This window comes from Zalophus californianus, chromosome 9 (genome assembly GCF_009762305.2).
Source record: "Zalophus californianus isolate mZalCal1 chromosome 9, mZalCal1.pri.v2, whole genome shotgun sequence".
NCBI classification, from domain to species: Eukaryota; Metazoa; Chordata; class Mammalia; order Carnivora; family Otariidae; genus Zalophus; species Zalophus californianus.
The window spans coordinates 111,812,376-111,832,332 of NC_045603.1; the positions used below are offsets into that span (position 1 = coordinate 111,812,376).

Consider the following 19,957-nt stretch of genomic DNA (forward strand, 5'->3'; position numbering starts at 1 on the left):
AATGACCAAGAATATTACGCCAATTGAATCCTAAATATTGAGGTTAGGGTTCTAAATGACGTTTAGTAGTATGATTTATTTTCTGTCTTAAACTTTATAAGGCACAAAACAAGATCCTAGCCTTTCATATTGCTTTTTATTTTTAAAGCATCTGAGTGATAATAAAAATCTAAGCTTAAGAACCGTCAGATGATTTATGATATTTCATTTATTTTTCAAAGAATTGGGGTGTCACCAGTAAGCCTATTAGAATTGTAGGTTTAAAATTCCTCAATTTTAAAAAAGACCAGCTGCATAAACAAGTGTGTTAGCTTTGTAATTTAATTCTATGTGATTTTTTTTTTAATATTTCAAAGTACCAAAGGAGACAGTTCTTCTTAGGTCATAAATACTTGTTTATGTCATTATGATCTCAAACTTTCAAGTATATTTCAAGATCTACTTTTTAAAATATTAATATGTTTTTATTGAGTTCTTTACAACCTCAAGACACTTCTCCCTTTGTCTGCCAAAATCTGCCTTTCTTCATGGGCTGACACCAACTAAAGTGGAATGTAGATAAACTGGAGGAAGATTACTTTAAGAAACTGGAATTCTGTAGTTGTGGATAGGCAATTTAATAACCGTCTTTGAGAATGTGCTCTGAGCACCCTGAAGCTCTTTTTTTTATTAAACTTTTAAGTTTGGCATGATTTTAAATTCCCGTGTAGTTATAAGAAATAATAGGCACCCAGTATAATCTTTAAGCATTTTCCCCAAAATGTTAACATCTAGAATACCATCCAGATGATACATTGATACAATTCAGTTCTTATTCAGATTTCCCTAGTTTTACTTGAACTCATTTGCATATGTATATATTTAGTTTCTATGAACTTGTTATCACTTGAGTAGCTTCCTTTATCTACCACAGTCAAGAAGAGAACAGTTCCATCACAAGGATTCTTCATGTTGCCCCTTTATACCCATGCTCACCTACCCCATCTTCCCATCCCTAACCCCTGGCAACCACTAATTTGTTCTCTATTTCTGTAATTTTTTTTCATTCCAATAATGTTATATAAATGGAATCTTAGAGTATATAATCTTTTCGGAGTGACTTTTTTATTTGGCATAACTCCCAATATTCATCTAATTGTGTGCATCAGTAGTTTGTTTTTTATTGTTGAGTGGTATTTCATCAAAATCTACTTTGATTTTTAGCTTTCACGTATATACACATAAAATGATAGGTAATTAAAATATCAGTTGACAAGTTTTTTAAAATGTTACAATTAACCTATTATTTAAAGTTATAGGTAAGTTTTTACTGTCCTTTTAGTCATTTAGATTGGATTCGTCTCTGTCTTGTAATACAAGACCAGATGAATTGCTACCTGTATACTGAAGATATATTTCCAGTAGGAAAAAACGATAATTCTGTGTGCTACAAATAAGTCATTTTATAAAAACTGGCAAGATTGAAGAAAATATATGTATACATATACACATATAGGAAATCCTGTCATTTGTGGCAACAAATGGATGGATAGATCTGGAGAGCATTATGCTAAGTGAAATAAGCCAGAGAGAGAAAGACAAACGTGGAATCTGAAGAAAAAATAGTTGAACTGATAGACAAAGTTGAAAGTAGAAAAGTGGCTGCCAGGGGTTGGGGTGTCTGGAAAATAGGAAGAGGTTGGTAAAAAGGTACAAACTTTGAGTTGTAAAATAGGTAAGGTCTGAGGATCTAATGTATGACATGGTGACTATGGTGTATCATTCTGAAATTTGCTGAGCGAGTAGAACTTAAATGTTCTCGCCAAAAAAGGAGGGGGGGACTTACATGTGTGAGGTGCTGATGTGTTAATTGACTTGATGGCAGGATCCTTTCACAATGTACACATGTATCAATCATTACTTTGTATACTTTAAATATCTTGCAATTTTGTCAGTTATGCCTCAGAACTGAAGAAACGTTTGTGGTGATTTAAATTCTTTCATTGAAAGAGTCTTCTGGTGATTCACATGTTATCATACATTTTATTTATCCCACAAGATCTTTCTTCCACCAGCAAGACTTTTAACTAGCTTTTTAAGGGCAGAACCTGTATACATCTAAGCAAGCTGTTCACTGTGTATACCCCAGAGGTATTCACTAAATAAATAGTAAAAAAGTGCTGGACACTGCGGCTCCAATGATACTGTAGGACACATTTTATTTGATCAGGGATTTTTAATAAAATTTTATACTTTTTTGCATACCTTTACTAAATAGATAAATGTTCTTATTTGAAATAACAGTGACTCCCACCTTTTTGACCCGCCAAGAGAATTAACTTTCTTACCCAATTAAACTTGATATTTATTTAATGTAGCTGAGAAGTATGAATCATAATTGATGTATTGTATTTATTCCTTAGTTCAGATTTTTTAAATTATGAAAATTTCTATTTATAGGAGCCATGTTACTCTAAGGTTTTGAAACTTTTTGTAGTGATTCTGCTGGATGTTTTTGATTCTAGAATATATGAAATTTTAGTTTTGATTTTTGATATGAAAGATACATTGAATACAATAGCTTCAGTTTTAACTATTAATTTAGAATTTGCTTAACAAAAACAGTGTTTACAAAAAATTTCTTTAAAAGATACTTTAAAATTATATATATTAAGATTTATTTATTAGAGAGAGAGTGTGCACCCTAGTGGGGGGAGAGGCAGAGGGAAAAGGCAAGAGAGAATCTCAAGCAGACTCTGTACTGAATATGGAGCCAGATGCAGGGCTCCATTTCATGACCCTGAGATTATGACCTGAGCCGAAAACAAGAGTTAGGCCACCTAACCGACTGAGTCATCCAGATACCCCTAAAATTATATATATATTTTATCATTTTTATCAAGAATACTCTGGGTGAAAGGATAATGTGTTTCTGTAGAGCTAAGTATATTTTATAAAAGCACAACTAAAGACTTTGTTTGAACCAATGATTTTCAAAGAGGAGTTGCTGTATTAGTTACTAAAAGAGAAAGTTAATCTCTGCTTCCTTTTTAAGGTATGATTCTCCATCCAACATGCTACCACATCCCTGCTGAGAGTTTTTCATACTGAATAGATTCTTTTTTTATTTGCAGTCTGATACGATTTGGAAGTGCTTGCTACTATATTTTTGCCTCTTTTCCCACCTGTGTTTGTAGGAGGCTTTTTCTTGAATGGGGAGAAAAGGATGTTTGGACATTACCAGACTCTTCTAGATGCCTACTGGAGAACTAGAGGAGTCTGGGCATTTGCTGAAGCATAGTCCTCTTTTCTTTTCCTAAACATCCATCAGCTCTTGCCTTCATTAACACTAATGTTCTTCATCTTTCTCTCTAGAGATTCATGCTGCCTGCTATCTGTAACCACTTTAAATATGACCTTTCCTCTTTCCTGTGCCTGTAGCCTCAGCTGAGTCTTCTTTCCCATTCTTGCTCCTGGTAAGCATGTTCTAGGAAGGCCTTAAGTCTTTCTGCATCCAGCGTGTCCCAGGCATGGGTAGAATACAGAGCGTTTCAGGACCTTGCTTCTCCAGAAGTGCTTAGTTGAACCTAGGGAGCCTCAAGAACTAATGTGAAAGAAGATCCAGCCAGGCACACTGTGAATAAGAATAAGTGTGCTTGCCATTACCTTTATTTTGGTCTTGAAGACAGTTTCAAAAATCTCTTTGCATCCCTGTTGTTCTCACTGCCTTTTATATGTACCATAGCTGTGTGGATGTATTGTGCTGTGGCTATCAAAATTGGAAGAAGGCATGATGTAACAGCATGGCAAATATATTATTAGAATCAGGCCTGTGGTCTGTGATGGTTACTGTGACTGCATAAGCCACAGCTCCTTCTATAATACCTTTGCCGTACTTGGGGCGCCTGAGTGGCTCAGTCATTAAGCTTCTGCCTTCGGCTCAGGTCATGATCCCAGGGTCCTGGGATCGAGCCCCGCGTCAGCTCCCTGCTTGGCAGGAAGCCTGCTTCTCCCTCTCCCACTCCCCCTGCTTGTGTTGCCTCTTTCGCTGCTGTCTCTCTCTGTCAAATAAATAAATAAAAATCTTAAAAAAAAATACCTTTGCCATACTTAATTTTTTTTCACTTAGTTAGATCGTACAGTCAGTGTCATTAATTTGGGATGGGATGGAAAGCACCCTCGTATCACTAACACTACCTCCTACAAGTTTGAAAATGATTCAACATGCAGTATTAAGAAGAAAAGTGTTTTGGGGACACCTGGGTGGTTCAGTTGGTTAAGCATTCGACTCTTGGTTTCAGCTTAGGTCATGATCTCAGGGTCATGGGATGGAGCCCATGTTAGGCTCCATGCTCTGTGCGGAGCCTGCTTAAGATTCTCTCTCTCTCCCTCTCCTTCCCCCTCTGCCCATCCTGCTGTGCTCTCTCTCTGTCTCTAAAAAAAAAAAATAAATAAATAAATAAAATCTTTTTTAAAAAAGGAAGAAAAGTGTTTTTATTACTTTCAATAAGAGGATATGTGATGTAAGGCTAGATGCTGGGTGAAAGTGAAGAAGAGTGAGTAGAAATAAGGAGTAGGAAAAGAAAATTAAAGGAAAAGTTATTTTGCAACATTTATCATTTCAGGTATTAGGTTTGGACTTTGGGTTCTATTTTTTTTTTAAATATAAAATGTCAGTGCAGAAACATGAGCTCTCAGTTAAAGATTTTTATGTACTTTTGGAGTCTGATTTTTCTGTTACCAAGTAAAGATAAAGATGGCAATGATTTAGTAGCAACTCATGGATAGTAAGTGTGAGGTGCTGAGTGTTCATTACATAATAATCAGAATCAAAAGTTAAGCATATCTTTGGATTTGTAACTTTAATTTAGTAGTCATTAAGTTATATCTGTGTATGTATACTTTGAGGAATCTTTTAGTACTTTACTGAAGTGTAAGCTTTTGTATTGTATAATAGAATAGGGCAAATGTCTTTGTAATTTTGCTTAAGATCCCAGTACTGTGTGTTTTTTTCAGGAAATGTAGATGTGGCCTTCATGATATACTAATATTGCTTTGTGTTTTTCTCCTAAGTTTGAAAATTCAATTATCTTTTCTAAGAATTTGAAGAAAGTCAAGTTTTATTTTCTAGACATTTTGAGACATCACATAATAAAAGCATTATATAATTTGTGCACATTGATGTAGTTGTCACAGTTTTCATGCCTTATAAGGCCTACTTTAAAATAATCTTTAGTGCATACGAATTCCTAGAGTATCAGTTTCATAAATGAAGTTTCTTTTTTTTTAATATTTTATTTATTTACTTGTTTATTTGACAGAGAGAGAGAGAGAGAGACATCAAGAGAGGGAACACAAGCAGGGGCAGAGAGAGAGGGAAAAGCAGGCTTCCTGCTGAGCAGGGAGCCCAATGCGGGGCTCGATCCCAGGACCCTGGGATCATGACCTGAGCCGAAGGCAGACGCTTAACGACTGAGCCACCCAGGCACCCCATAAATGAAGTTTCTTAATCACAAAATTTATTTTGATTATATCAAATGATAGGATCTTTCTTTTAGAAAGTGCTTGGGCAAACTAAATTTTAGTACTAATTGTTTGAAATAACATTTTCACATTTCACTGTGCACTCCATATTAATTTTTTTGTTTACAGGGTGTTTTGCAATCCTTTATTTGCACCCATGAGATAGATATGAAATTAATTAGGAAACATAGAACAGTTACATTTTTTTTTTTCCTGCTTTGCTGTCCTTAGAGTTTTTAGAACAGGTGCGTTTAAGAGCATATCCAAACTGACAACTTTATTGTGCATACTTTTTACTATTAGGGTAATATGAAATGGAATGAGGTACACTTAAAAAGATGAGCACCCTCTTAAATACATCAGAACAGCGTGGGTTCCATTCCAACCTGTATAGGAGACATGTATAGAACATTCCACTCAACAAGAGCAGACTACACATTCTTTTCAATGTATATGGATCATTCTCCAGGATAGACTGTCCATTAGGCTATAAAACAAGCCTCAGGGAATGTAAAAAGGTTGGAAATCATACAAAGTATGTTCCCTGACCACAAGAGAATATAATTAGAAATAAGTAACAGAAGGATATTTGGGAAACACACAAATATGTGGAAATTAGACAGTACATTCCTAAATAGCCAGTGGGTCAAAGAAGAAATCACAAGGGAAATTAGAAAATACCTTGATATAAATTAACCTAAAATACAACATATCAAATTTATAGGATACAGCTTGAGAAAGCAGTGTTTAGAGGGAAATGTGTAGCTATAGATATCTATGTTTTTAAAAAAATCACAAATCAATAACTGAACCTTCTACCTTAAAAACCTGGAAAAAGAAAAGCAAACTAAAGCAAACAGAAAGAAAATAAATAAAGGTTAAAGCATAAGTTTAAGAATTAGAGAATAAAAAATAGAGAAAATCAATGAAAGCAAAGGTTGGTTCTTTAAAAGATCAATAAAACTGACAAACCTTTAGACTGACCAAGAAAAAAGAGAGAGGACATTCAAGTTAGTAAGATCAGCAATTAAAGTGGGTACATTACTACCGATCTTACAGAAATAAAAAAGGACTATAAAGGAAGACTAGAAATAATTGTATGCCAACATATTATCAGGTGACTTAGATGAAATGGACAAATTCCCAAAAGACGAAAACTACCAAAACTAATTCAAGAGATAGAAAATCTGAACTGACAAGTGATTGAATTATAATAAAAAGAGTTCCCACAGAGTAAAAAAAGCCCAAACCCAGATGGCTTCACCTGTGAATTCTATCAAAGCTATAAAGAAAAATTAATACCAATGCTTTACAAAGTCTTCTAAAAATTAGAAGAGAAGAAAATACTTTCCAATTCATTTGATTAGGCCAGTATATCCTGATGCTGAAACCAGACGAAGACAACACAAGGAAACTACAGACCAGTATTCCTTATGAATACAGATGCAAAAATTGCCAACAAAATACTAACAAACCAAATCTAGTAACTATAAAGAGGATTATAGATGTCTTCTTTGGAAAAATGTCTGTTCATGTCTTCTGCCCATTTCTTGACATCCAGATGGCCAATAGACACATGAAAAAGTGCTCAACATCGCTCAGCATCAGGGAAATCCAAATCAAAACCTCAGTGAGATACCACCTCACACCAGTCAGAATGGCTAAAATTAACAAGTCAGGAAACGACAGATGTTGGCGGGGATGCGGAGAGAGGGGAACCCTCCTACACTGTTGGTGGGAATGTAAGCTGGTGCAACCCCTCTGGAAAACAGTATGGAGGTTCCTCAAACAGTTGAAAATAGAGCTACCACACGATCCAGCAATTGCACTACTGGGTATTTACCCCAAAGATACAAATGTAGGGATCCGAAGGGGTACGTGCACCCCGATGTTTATAGCAGCAATGTCCACAATAGCCAAACTGTGGAAAGAACCAAGATGTCCATCGACAGATGAATGGATAAAGAAGAGGTGGTATATATACACAATGGAATATTATGCAGCCATCAAAAGGAATGAGATCTTGCCATTTGCAACAACGTGGATGGAACTGGAGGGTGTTATGCTGAGTGAAATAAGTCAATCAGAGAAAGACATGTATCATATGACCTCACTGATATGAGGAATTCTTAATCTCAGGAAAGAAACTGAGGGTTGCTGGAGTGGTGGGGGTGTGGGAGGGATGGGGTGGCTGGGTGACAGACAGTGGGTAGGGTATGTGCTATGGTGAGTGCAGTGAATTGTGCAAGACTGTTGAATCACAGGTCTGTACCTCTGAAACAAATAATGCAATATATGTTAAGAAAAAAAAAAAAGGAAAAAGATAGCAGGAGGGGAAGAATGAAGGGGAGTAAATCGGAGAGGGAGACGAACCATGAGAGACGATGGACTCTGAAAAACAAACTGAGGGTTCTAGAGGGGAGGGGGTGGGGGCATGGGTTAGCCTGGTGATGGGTATTAAAGAGGGCACGTTCTGCATGGAGCACTGGGTGTTATGCACAAACAATGAATCATGGAACACTACATCAAAAACTAATGTAATGTATGGTGATTAACATAACAATAAAAATTAAGGAAAAAGAAAAAAGGAAGAATCAATGAATTTTCCAGCATGAAAAAAAAATAAAGAGGATTATAAACAAATGCACGTGGGATGATTTTCTCAGAAATGCAAGATTGGCTTAATATATGAAAAATCAATCAATGTAATGCATTAATAAAATAAGGAAAAGCCATGTGATCATAATTTAATAGAAAAAGCATTTGACAAAATCCATGTTCCTTTTATGATGAAAACACTCAACAATGTAGAAATAGGCAGGAACTACAAAAATTCCACAGCTCGCATCATACTTACCAGTGACAGATTGAAAGCTCTCCTCCTAAGATCAGGACGAACATAAGCATGTGTTCTCTTGCCACTTCTATTAAGGGCATTTCGGCAAGGAAAAGGGGTAAAAAAGCATCCAAATCGAAAAAGAAGTAAAACTTTCTGTATTTGCAGATTGAATATGGAAAATCTTAAGGAACCAGCTGAAAAAACTTAGAATTAATAAACAGGTTTTAGCAAAGCTAAAAGATACATGATCAGTACAAAAATCAATTGTATTTATGCACACTAGCAGTGAACACTCCAAAAGTGAAATTAAGAAAACAGTTGCATTTATAGTAGCATCAAAAAGAAGAAATACTTAGCAATAAGTTTAACAAAAGAAATGCAAGACTTATACACTAAAGTTTAAAACTGTTAGAAAGTAAAGACAAATAAGTTGAAAGACATCTTACGGTTTTTTAATTGAAGTATGGTTGATATACAATATTATATGGTTTCAGTTGTACAACATAGTGATTCAACAATTATGTAATTATGAAATGCTCACCACGATAAGTGTAGTTACCATCTGTCACTATAAAAGTTCTTATAGTATTATTGGCCATATTCCTATGCTGTACTTTTCATCCCTGTGACTTACTTATTTTACAACTGGAAGTTTGTACCTCTTAATCCCCTCAAATTTGGAGACTTAACATTGTTAAGATGGCAATACACCCATATTGATCAGCAGATTCAACGCAATCTCTATGAAAATCCCAGTTGCCATTTTTTGTAGAAGTTGTGCTGATCCTAAAATTCATATGGAAATGCAGGGGACTCAGAATAGCCAAACCAATCTTAAAAACGAAAACAGAGGAAAACTCACACTTCTCAATTTCAAAACTGACTATAAAGATACAATAAACAAGATAGGGTGGTACTGACAAAAGGATAGACATACAGGTCAATGGAATAGGATTGAGAGTCCAGAATAAACCCTTACATCTATGGTAAATTGATTTTCAACAAGAGTGTGAAGACATTTCAGTGGGGAAAATAGTCTTATCACCCAGTGGTCCTGGAGCAACTGGGTACCCTCATGAAAGAGAATGGAAGAGGACCCATACCTCACACTGTCTTCAAAAATTAACTAAAAATGGATCAAAGGTCTAAATGTAAGAGCTAAAACTGAAACTATATAAAACTCTGAAAGGAAAACATAGTTTGAAATATTTATGACCTTGGATTAGGCCATCGTTTCTTAGTTTGACATGAAAAGCATGAGCAATAAAAGAAGGAAACCCCAGTTTTAAAGTGAGAAATAGATATTTCTCCAAAGAAGATATACACATATTGCCAGTGAGCACCTGACAAGGTGTTCAACATCATAGTTTTAGAGCCACAGTGATATACCACTTCACACCCTTTTTTTTGTCCATTTTTTAAATTATGGCCATCCTAATAAGATTCAGTAAGAATATGTGGAAATTGGAAACCTCATATATTACTGATGAGAATGTAAATGGACAGCTGCTTTGGAAGAGTTTGGCTATTCCTCAGAAGATTAAGCATAGAGTTACCCTGTGACCCAGCCTATACTTACATAGATAATATACCTGTTCCATTCCTAAGTTTATACCCAAGAGAAGTGAATATGTCCACACAAAAACTTGTGCACAAATGTTCATAGCAGCATTATTTGTAATGGCCAAGAAGTGGAAATAACCCAAATGTCTATCAGTCAGTCGATAACTAAACAAAAGTGGTATATCCATACAATGCTTCTTATTTGGCAACAAAAAGGAATGAAAGTACTGGTACATTCTGTAACATTGATGAACCTTGAAAACATTATGCCAAGTGAAAAGTTAGATACGAAAAGGCCACATATTGTATGATTCCACTTACATGAAATTTTCATAATAGGTGAGTCTATAGAGATTAAAATATTAATGATTTCCAGGGATAAGCAGGTGGGGTGACTGCTAATGGGTATGAGGTTTCTCTTTAGGGTGATGGGATATTCTGGAATTAGATGGTGTGGTGGTTGTATAACTTTGTGAATATACTATAAAACACCGAATTGTACACTTTAAAAGGGTGAGTTTTATGGTATGTGAATTTTATCACAAATATAAGTAAATAAATATTAATTGAGCTCCTCCTAGGTATTCTGTCATTGTGCCAGATGTTTCGGGTACCAGGTGAACACAAAGGGATATGACCGCTGCCTTCTGGGGCTTCCTGTGTATTGAGGATACTAGGCATTATCTAAGTAAAATTACAATTATGGTAAGTGCTCTGAGGAAAAAGGTCCAGGATTCACTGAGGTTATTAATAGAAGTTTCTGAACCAGACTAGGTCAGACAGTTCTAAGGAGTTGATCCTGCCTTGAGATCTGAAGGATGAGTCCAAGTTATCCGGCAGAAAAACAGCATCACAGGGAAAGGGGAACCAGCATGTGTAAGACTCTGCCGACAGAGCCACGCTGTGTTTAGGAAGCTGAAGGAAGGCTTGTGTGGCTGGGACACAGAAGGTGAGGGTGAAGAGTGCAGGATGAAACTGAGGAGCAGGCTGAGGCTAGCCTGTGCAAGATCTCATGGACGTGCTGTGGCATTCAGTGGTTTTCATTCTAGGATGGTGCATTCTAATTGATATGGTGAAAACACGACTGTGACCGTGTTGGTTAGAGAAGGAGCAGGAGGGGAAGCAGTTAATAGAGTATTCAGTGGTCTCTACAGAGAATGACACAGCAACTGGCAGCAGGTAGTTGGCAGTGGAGATGAGAAGATACAGACATATCTGAGGGCTTTTTAGGAGATAAAATTGACACGTTTCAGTGAAAACCTAGATCTAGGAAGTGAGGAAGATGTTGGACTTTTCCCTGTGAGTGGGTTGGAGGGCCATTGCTAAGCCAAAGAGATTCCTTCAGTATATACTTTGTTATGAACAACTTCAAGTACTATAAAGGGATTTTTTTTTTCTGTCAAGAAATAGCTCTTTCTTACCAAGGCAGTCACATCATATAGAACTATGCAGTTTACTGATGGTAAATATTTGGGGAAAGTTTAAAAAATGTTTGAGAAAATTCAACCAATAATTTTATATATTTGCCAGATGAGTTTTTCTCTGGGAGTCTCTTTTGTCCTAGTCTACATCCTCAGTGTCTTATTTTAATGTACTTGGTCTTGCTGATGATCCCCAATGCTGTAGAGATCATCTGTCATTTAGGTTTCTTCAATTTGATGTAAGTAATGGAAATAGACTCTGAAATAATTTTCTGGCAAGTAACTACCTTCCAGTGAGGAGTAATTGGAATGAATTCAGTTTTAGCAATTCTTATTTCTTTGGCCAGCCAAAGTCTTAAAATGTCAAGTTCTTCAAAGATGTTTTTATTCTGCAGTTATGTAGAGCGGTAGTGTTTTATTAAAAGCCACTTTGGCAATTTAAGACTACACTGAAATAAATTTTAGTTTATACCGTAAAATTGTTTTTCAAATGACCCTTGAAGAGTTAGTTATTGGGCATTCACTCAGATTTGGAATGTCAGCACACAGAACCAACTGACAAGTAAAGACCTGGCAAAGAAAAGAGATCATACAAATGACTTGTGATTTAAGTTAAGTTATACTGTTACAAGAAAGGCATCTCCCTTTTTATTAGTATTTTACTGCTAGTGTACGAGTAATAAGAGAAACATTATAAATCTATAAAGGCCATTGTTTACAGCAAAGCTGGAGGCAAATTTAAATTAGGAGAATCAAGGGTCATTTAGAGAAAATCATAACGACCTGCCTTTCGCAACACTCTTCTCGGGCATTCTCATCCATGTCTGTTGTCATCAGCCAACATACACAGGAGAGGGAGTCAGGAGCCATTGCCGCTAATTTTTCCTTGAGAACACTGAAGCTTGAATCCATTTGAATCAAGTTTCCATTTTTCTTGTTGTCAGTATAGGCTCAACCTTAGGATTAGCTCTTATCAGCATTAACTATATTACATTGTATTCCATACGCGCTTATTTCATTGTGAGTTTTAAATGCTGAAAATTGTCGTTTGTTTTTCATATGTGCTTCTTCCACTGTGCGTTTTAATTTCTGAAAGTTGTCATTTGAAATGGAAACTTTAAGAAAAGAATGGGGAAATTTCTGAGGTTCGGGCGTTTGTGGTTAAGAGCACAAGGCCTGTCTTGAACTTCAGCTTCACCATTTACTAGCTGTGTGAGCTTAGATAAATTACTTAACCTGTGTGTGCCTACTTCCTCATTTGTAATATGTTGATCATAAAATATCTATCCCAAGACAATGGTGAGAATTAAATGAATTAGCACACATTTAAAACGCGTAGAACACTATTTAGGGCCACCTGGGTGGCTCAGTCAGTTAAGCATCAACTTTTGATTTGGGCTCAGATCATGATCTCGGGATCCTGGGATTGGGCCCCATTTGGGCTCTGTGCTCGGTTGGGGAGTCTGCTTAGATTCTCTGTCTCCCTCCCCTGTTTGTGTGCTCTCTCTCTCTCTCAAATAAATAAATCTCTTAAAAAATGTTTAGAACACTATTTGGAACATAGTAAGCTCAATAAATGTTAGCTGTCCCCACTATTGTTAGACCAATAAAGTAGGTCTCTAACTCCCACCTGCAAATTAAGATGTTATAATTCAGTTATGGATGTTGTTTTTGTTGATTTTATTTGTTGTTTGGGCTTTTTTTGGGTGGAGTAAGGACAAGGGTACATGGCTAGCAAGTGGTATAAACCAGGTTTATTAAAGAGTTAGTTTAGGTCAGGAGTTGGTAGACTATGGCTTACGGGCCAAATTGGGCCTGTTTTTGTATGGCTTTTAAACTGAGAATAGTTTTTACATTTCTAAATTATTGAAAAAATCAAAAGAAGATAATGCTTTGTGACACATGAAAATTATATAATGTTCCAGTATCCATTAAAGTTTTATTGGTACATAGCCACATTTATTAAATTACATGGTCTATGGCTGCTTTCATGCTATAACAGCAGGAAGGAGTGGTTGTGACAGAGCCTATAGGGCCTACAAAACCGAAAATATTACCTAAATGGCCTTTTGCAGAAAAAATTTTCTAATGGCTGGCTTGTGGGTTATTAGTTGTATTGATTTGATGAATGAACTCCTGCCTTTTACACTGTCCTGCTTTGACAAAAGATGTAAGCTTGCATAAGAAAGCATATGACTTTAATTAGTTATCCTTGTGGCTAGAGAAGTTTTGTTTTGCTTTGATTTGATTTAGAAAAAGTATAACCTTCCACTTTGGTTAAAATTCTGCTGAAAGTGGATAGTTTGTGAGTAGACTTAATTCAACTGTAGTAGATTACATAAGTATAGACATGCCAAAAACCATACATATTCAGTAAAGAGTATTAAGATTTGGATTTCTCTCAAGAATTGTCAAAATGGAAGTCTGGCTGTGTGTGTGTGTGTGTGTGTGTGTGTGTGTGTGTGTGTTTAAGGATATTTGCCATCTCATAATCTAAAAGATTCTTGAAATAAAATGAATTCTGAGAGAATCTGCTAATAAGGTCAAGTTTTGTGATAACATACCTTAAGACTGCATAGTATTGTAATCCCATTTCAGAAGTTACTTGTGGTTATTTTTTCAAGGCTTTGGCTTTGTGACTCAGAGCCTAATATTTATAAGATAGCCAAACTCTGGATGCTTTTGGCAATTGTGCTTAGAGAACATATGCTTTGATTTTGTCAGACCGATGGTTTAGGCAAATAACTTTTTCTTCTATCCTTATGCTATTTTTAACTATAATGTAGATCTTTTTTGGTTCGTTGGTTACATAATCTTTATTTAGGATCTGTGTTGCCCTTGAATATCTGTAAATCGCACAATTCCTTTTATTTAGGTTTATATCTTTCAAATTCTGTTCATCAAATACCTCTGGAAGATTTCTCCCCCTCCGAGGCCTTGGGGCTAATGGGAACAAGACTAACCTGGACCCTGCCCTTGAAGAGTTTTGGGTCTGTCCAGAGACATTAAATCAGTATAAGTAGATCAGTGTTGGAGAATTAAATTGTGCATTAGGAAATAGATTAATTGAACCTAAACTGTGGAAGAAGTCAGAGAATATTGCTTCTTTATAGAAATTTTTTTTTAGTTTTTGCTGATTTTGAAAATCTATCCTGAACTACATATCTGTTACTAAGCTGAAATCATCTTAAGTTGAGCCAAAAGTATCAACACATGAATTTTAAGAAATTACATCTAATGTCCCTCTTGTTGATGTAGGCACAATCTACTAATTGCTATTTGTTATAGATATTATTAGATGGTTGATTGGTGAACCTTGTGCATTTGATCTGGACAAAAAATTATTGATAGTAATTGTCACTGAATTTGGAATGAGGAAAATAGAGAAAGTGAAAAAAGACTATCATTTCATTTGTTAATTTACTACTTGAAAATCAAAATATCAGGGCACCTGGGTGGCTCAGTCAGGTGTCCACTCCCTCAGGTCGTGATCTCAGGGTCCTGGGATCGAGCCGCATGTCAGACTACATGCTCAGTGGGGAGTCTACTTGAGATTCTCTGTCTCCCTCTCCCTCTGCCACCCCCCACCCCGTGGACATGCATTCTCTCTCAAAAATAAATAAATAAGTCTTAAAAAAAAGAAAAAAAATCCATATGTCTTTCTTAAACAGATATGTATTTTTAAAGTGGAATCTACGGTTTTTTTCCTCTCTTTTAGGACAGCTGTTTATTATTTTTATTATAAAAACAATGGTAATGTGGTTATATATGCACTGTATATCTGCATGCATACACACATGCTCACGCGCGCGCGCGCACACACACACACACACACACACACACACACACAATGTACAAAGAAAAAGGGGAAGTTCTACTAACCCAAAGTCCGAAAGGCAACGACTGTTGACAATTTGATGTTTCTGTGAGAATACACCTTTTCTTTTTAAGACAAATGGGATCAGAGTATACCCACTGTTCAACAGTTTGCTTCACTTAAGATTATTTCATAGACATTTTTCCCTGCCAGTGTTTATTGAGAACCACCTGTCTCTCTAGATCTACTCATCTTTCTCATTGTTCTTTTGATAATGTTGTCTTAAGTAGTATATCCATAAGGTAAAATATTCACAAGATTTACAAAAGAGCCGACGATGGGAAGTCATTCTCCCTCCCAAGTGTACCCATCTCCCAGTACTCTTCTTTCCAGAGGTAGCTGCCCTTAGCAGTTCCTTCTCCTTTGAAATCATCCTTTTATTTTTATATGCCTTTACTTAGTTAGACTAAAATTAACTCCCTGCCCAGTCATTTATAGGGAAACTGAATGCTCAGTGAATTTACAGCAGGAACCAACTGATTTTGTAATATCAGTGTTGGAGATTGTATACCAAAATGAGAAAAGATTTCTCATTAGTGTTGTTTCATTTTTGGATTTCATGCAGTGTGGTTGTTAGAAGATATAATCTGTAGGTGTACAGTCATTGCCAGCATTTTAGATCCCTCAACTGTAACTGAATATCCCCAGGAGAAGGCCCTGCATGCGGGTGGGAGAACACTGCCTCATGTTGTGAATACAGACCCAAGTCTTGGGGAGCCCAAGCATAAATGGCCTTGCTGCTTTAATCTCAAAGCTAACTGAGGGGTTTACAGCTAAACTGTGGGATACCTGTGGCTATTTTAATCTAGAACCACTCGGGTTAACTTGATTTCTCTCAACTCAACTTTGGTAGTGCCAGAGCCTGGGGAATGGGGAGGAGGTGGCAGTGGATTGAAGGTGGAGGGACAGACTCACCCCTGCCAGAGCCAACCTGGAGCTGAGAAGATGTTATTGATGAGGCACTTTCCCTGAAACACTAGGTCTTTTGTCAGCTGCTAATAGTAAGGTAGCCTCAGAAACAAATGTTACCTAGAAACCCCTTGCCTCTCTGATACACTCACCAGAGAACATGGGGTGATATGTGTTTGGGGAAATAGAAATGAACCAGATCATGGGGCACCTGGGTGGCTCAGTCAGTTAAGAATCTGCCTTCAGCTCAGGTTGTGATCCCAGAATCCTAGGGTCACGCCCCACATCAGGCTCCCTGCTCAGCAGGAGTCTGCTTCTCCCTCTCCCTTTCCCCCTCACCTCTCCCTGCTCATGCTTTTCTCTTTCTCAAATAAAAATAAAAAATAAGATAAAAGTCTTTAGAAATGAACCAGATCCAGTCTTCAGAGTAGCAATGTTCATAGCCTATGGTCTGAGGAGCCCTAGACTAGTACTTCCTGTTTATAGGCAGTATTTACTTTTGTACAAATTATGTTCCTCAAAAAAATACACAGAAGTGTGTAATGCTGTGTAAGAAGATATTCTATCACCAGCAAACTACTAAAACATTATATAATTCCTTAATGCATCATTTCTTTTGACACAGATATATGTCTAATAAAAATTATGTATATTCTGTAAATATTCTTTAATTTTATTATTTTTTTTCTCACAACTGAACATGTATATGCCTGGCTGAAGTCCAGCATGCTTCCAATAAAGGTTAAAGATTTGCCCACATAAAACACCCTGAATGATTGCCACTTTTGCTTAAATCTGTGTTGCTTATAAGATTTATTCTTTTGTTGTTGTTTAGAGAGAGATAGAGAGCACAAATGGGCAGGGGGAATGATGAGGGGCAGAGGAAGAGAGAATCTTAATCCACCCTGAGATCATGACCTGAACCGAAATCAAGAGCGGGAAGCTTTACCAACTGAGTCCTTCAGGTGCCCCAAAACTTATTCTTCTTATTAGTATAATCACATTTACTTTTTAAAAGCTGTGGTAAAAAAAACATATAACATAAAATTCATCCTCTTAACCATATAACTTTTGTCATCTTGCAACACTGAAATTCTGTACCCATTAGACAACAAATCCCTCTCTCCCCACATCCCTCCAGCCCTTGTCAACCACCATTCTACTTTCTGTTTATATGAATTTCACTACTCTAGATATATCATTTAAGTAGAATCACACAGTATTTGTCTTTTTGAGACTGGCTCATTTCACTTAGCATGTCCTCCAGGTTCATCATGTGGAAGCAAGTGTCAAAACTTCCTTCTTTTTTAAGGCTGAATAATATTCCATTGTATATGTACACTATGTTTTATTTATCTATTCATCCATCAGTGGATACTTGTGTTGCTTCCTGGCTATTGTGAATCGTGCTGCTAATGCATATGGGCATGTGTATATCTCTTCAAGATCTTGCTTTCATATCTTTTGGATATATATCCAGAAATGACATTTCTGGATTATATAACATTTTCTCAAAACAGTAAATGCACCATTTTTCATTCCCACCAACAGTATGCAAAGGCTCTAATTTCTCCACATCCTCATCAACACTTGTTCTATTCTTTTCTTTCTTCCTTTTTTTTTTTTTTGACAGTAGCCATCCTAGTGGGTGTGAGGTGACATCTCATTGGGTTTTATTGGCATGCATTTCTCTAACAGTAAGTGATATTGAGCACCTTTCCATATACTTATTGACCATTTGTATATCCTCTTTGGAGAAGTGTCTCTTCAAGTCCTTTGCCCAATTTTTAACCAGGTTTTTTTGTTGAGTTGTAGGAATTCTTTATATAGTCTAGATATTACTCCCTTAACAGATATATGATTTATGAATATTTTCTACCATCTTGTAGGCTGCCTTTTCATTCTCTTGAATTTACTCTGTTGCCCAGAAGTTCCTAATTTTGATGCAGTACAAATTGCCTATTTTTACTTTTATTGCCTCTGCTTTTGGTGTCATATTAATCACATTTACTTTTCATCTTTTGAGCTACACTAATTTTTTTTTCTAAAATAATAACTGCAAAATGCAGTGAAACATTGAAATGATTATAAAACAGAGATGGCTGCCTCCGTGATGGCTGCCGGTCAAGGCCATCATGCACTAGCTAGGAAAATTATTTCATCAGTTCCTGTGGAAATATACATGTTTTGAGTACAAAGGGCAGTTTGGGGTGTGGATCTCTAAACTGTAAAGCAGTAGGTTCTGGGAACATGGTCAAATACGTGAAAACAAAAGATCGGCGAAGCACTCCTAATCATATCCTTTGAATTGGAATCCCTACATGTCCACAGTAAGCCATTGTAGAGACACTTTCAAGAGAAAATGGTTCTCTGTTGGCCTTCTGCATTCTGATTTTTCTCAAATCTTTGCAGTGTGAACTTCATCGTCCCTTAACACTTCTTAAACAAAGACAATTAGAAAATCTTAATTTAAAACTAGTTTTCAAATTTAGAGAAATAAAAGATGCTATTAAAGTATTTGATTATAGGGGCACCTGGGTGGCTGAGTCAGTTAAGCATCCAACTCTTGATTTCAGCTCAGATCATGATCTCAGGATCCTGGGATCAAGCCCCGTGTCTGGCTCCCCATTGAGCAGGGGAGCCTGCTTGTCTCCCTCTCCCTCTGCTCACTTTCTCTGTCTCTCTCTCTCAAATAAACAAATCTTTAAAAAAAATAAATAAGTATTTAACTTTAGTCACCTTAAGTTTTAGTAGACTATTGCAGTTGATCAACAGCAAAACCATTTAACAGGGAGTTGGTAGTCACTGAGACTGTTGAGACTCAACCGATGCACAAAAGGTCCTGTAAGTATCTTTGTAACTGCAAGAGAGTGTACGAAGAACTAGTTATTAAATGGCTTTCTGGATCTTCTGAGATATTGAAAGAAACTGGAACCTAAGTGATTTTTTCTTCCTTTCGCATGCCATTTCTCCTTTTAAAATAATGTTGCCATTGTTCCTTTTCCCTCCGTCTTCCTTTTTCTTTCTTTTGTGATTGCTACTTACTCACCTTTCCCCTGCTCTTCAGTCTCACACAGATGCTGATAGTCCTTCTTGCCTAGCTTTTCTTCCCACCCACCCAAACTCATCATTCACTGTCCTTGGCCTTTCTCTCTCCTCCAGCATTTGTAAGGATTAAAAGAGCCTAACAGAGTCTGCGTGGGTAATCATTCCAGTTTCAGGGCGCTCGAGGACACACACAGCAAACACTTGCCACTGGCCAGGTCAAGCAGCTTCCTCTCCCACCTGGAGCCCAGACCAGCTGTTGGTGATGAGATGGGAATCTGAGCTCCCAGGAAACTCAAGCTTAGATGTTGCCTCTGGACCATGTGGTCCTCCAAACACCTAAAGCAGTTTGAGTTTTGGAAATTTAAGCAGAAAAAGAAGCTACTGAAATATCCCCCCACACTTTGTTTTCTTTTAGGTTTAAATAAGTGACAATAGGAGCAAGTCCCGAGTTCACAAAATAGGAGACATATTAGACCACAGAAAACAAGTGGAGATAAACTGTCTGTGACAGATATGACTATTGGCTCAATATTCTGCCCATGTAAAGTTTTTACTTTTTAAATAAAGCTTCGTAAGAGAGCATTTTATGCAAAAAGAATCCATGTATGCTTTTTAAACTTTTTAGTTAACTCTGAGTGAGTGAAAATTCAGGCTTTTCAGTGGTTACTTTGTTCTACTAGTCCTCTGGTGAATCAGTTTGCTATATGAGAGGATGCAATAATCTTATTTGGGAAGTTTTATTCACTAACAAAAGGTACCACGATAAATTTAGCTTGGGTCACAGTGTTTAATTTAATA

General features: G+C 36.6%; 1 protein-coding gene across 4 annotated transcripts in view; it reads left to right on the forward strand.

Moving 5' to 3' along the window:
* The window catches only part of ZNF438 (zinc finger protein 438), a 177,442-nt gene that overhangs the window by 111,812 nt on the left and 45,673 nt on the right, over positions 1–19,957 (forward strand). The gene's annotated exons all lie outside the window — the stretch shown is intronic.